Below are 1,982 nucleotides of genomic sequence, written 5' to 3'. Positions count from 1 at the left end.
AGTCAGCGCGGCCGCGGGGGCCGCCACCGCCGGGCCCGGCCCCGAGCCGCACCGCCCGCCGAAGGCCGCGCCCGCATTGGTGCGTCCGCCCGTCAGTCACGGCGGCGGCGGGGAGGTGGGGCCGCGCCGAGGCGCGTAGTAAGGAGGCGTAGATGCCATTCGACGGCGTGTTATTTATAAGCGCCAGCGGCGGCCTCTGCAGTGTGGCGAGCTTGCGGCGCGAGGCGGGGATCCGCCCTCCTTCGCCTCGCGGCAGGGCAGGTCCGAGCGCCGAGCCGGGCCGAGCGCCGCTGCGCCTCGGGAGCGTTTCCGGCTCTTACGTGGCTCGAGCGCGGCTGCCCCTCCTCCGCCGTGCCGCGAATAGCGCCGGGGAGGTTCGGCCCCGCCGAGGCACGGAGCCCCATGGGGCAGAAACATCGGGTGGGTGTTCCTAGCTGAGGGAATCTCTTTTAATTTCTTTTCCCCGAGCAGCTGTCTATTCTCCCGCATCGTTCTGCGCTAAATAGAACCGAATAGCCAACGCGCTCTGCAGCTTAGAGGGCTGAAACGTGCTGCATGCGTACCTCCCGCCGCCGAGTAGGAAACAAGTGCCGCAAGCCAGCTCCGGGAGATGCGCTGCTCAATGCTGCCACCTGCAGGGCAGCTCCCGCTCCGTCTCGCAGAGCTCAGGGCAGGGTCTCCTCCATGCTATTTCTCCAGAACACAGAGACTTCTACTGCCGTTACCAGCTTTGCTGCGAAGGATCTCGTGGCTGTACAGCTGTCTGAGATTGCCACTCGGCAGCTCGGAATAGAAAGGCTTGCCCGACACATTTGCACTCATGTAGAGATCTGAGGGGATGCAGGCCGTGCCGCTAACCATCTTCCAGCTGACCCAAACCACAGCATCATTTAAAGGCATCCACACAATGATGCTTTGTAATGCAAGAGCAGAATCCACCTGCTGAGACCAAAGGTGTGAGCAGACAGTAACCCATGCCATACCACTGATGTGATCTCATGCTTTCCTATACACAGTAGTTTGCCATGACAGAAACAAACGTTTGTATTGAAAATAATTCCATTCCTTGTACCTTGAGACAGTTACTACATCTTGGAACAGGATGATGGGAAGTTAGTTCCCCATTCATGGCACAGTGAGACTGCCCATTGGGCAGAACTGTGGCTACTACTGCAGCCATGTTGCAGTGCAAAGGCTAGGGCAAGAGGAGAGCTCCTAAACCTCCTTTCCCTGTCCTCCAGAGGCATGGGAGTGAATGTTTGTGCACCGAATAACATGCAGTTTTAATTAGATATTTTGCACATAATAGACAAGGCTATTAAGTAATAACTTCCATTTGCTATGCCCCATTCTTTGTCTTCTAAAGGATTCTGATGCATTTAGCAAGCACTAGATCATACAAATGGAACGATCTCCTGACAGAGGACAAAATCCACCTGATGTGTAGTGTTGCACAAGGACGCAGAGCTCAGGATGAAAGCAGAAGGCAGTCCTGTCCACAGCATGTGCTCTGTTTACCTCCTTTCTCTTCAATAGCAACAAGACCGACCCAACAGACACATTAACTTTTGGTTGTTCTTGGCTGTTTTTCAGGGCAATCCACTGTGCGCCGCAGAAGAGTTTTCAAACTTTATGTTCCAATTCACATATTTTGTCTAGTAGAACAGACAATAACCAACACTTCCAGCATATTTTCAAGCAGTTTTGTTTTTTGGAGATAGATTACATCACACCAGACTACATCTCAGAATGACTGGGTTTTTTTTTTTTTTTTTTTTTTTTTTTTTCCCCCCCTCTGAGCTCCGACGGTCTGAAACACCACACTTCTCAGTTAGGTAAGCACACACCAGCAGACCAAGGAGAAGAATGTATCCTTGCTTTTTACATATAAATATCCCCCTGCTTTGACAGTGAACCTGTGAGAATTCAGGCTGCACAATTAACATCAGAGGGGTTCACATGATAGAATATTCTGGCAGTAA

The sequence above is a fragment of the Centrocercus urophasianus genome, unplaced genomic scaffold (genome assembly GCF_019232065.1).
Source record: "Centrocercus urophasianus isolate 14NV4802_14NV808 unplaced genomic scaffold, USGS_Curo_1.0 seq_19, whole genome shotgun sequence".
In the NCBI taxonomy this organism is placed as follows: Eukaryota; Metazoa; Chordata; class Aves; order Galliformes; family Phasianidae; genus Centrocercus; species Centrocercus urophasianus.
Note: the sequence above shows the minus strand (reverse complement) of the source record.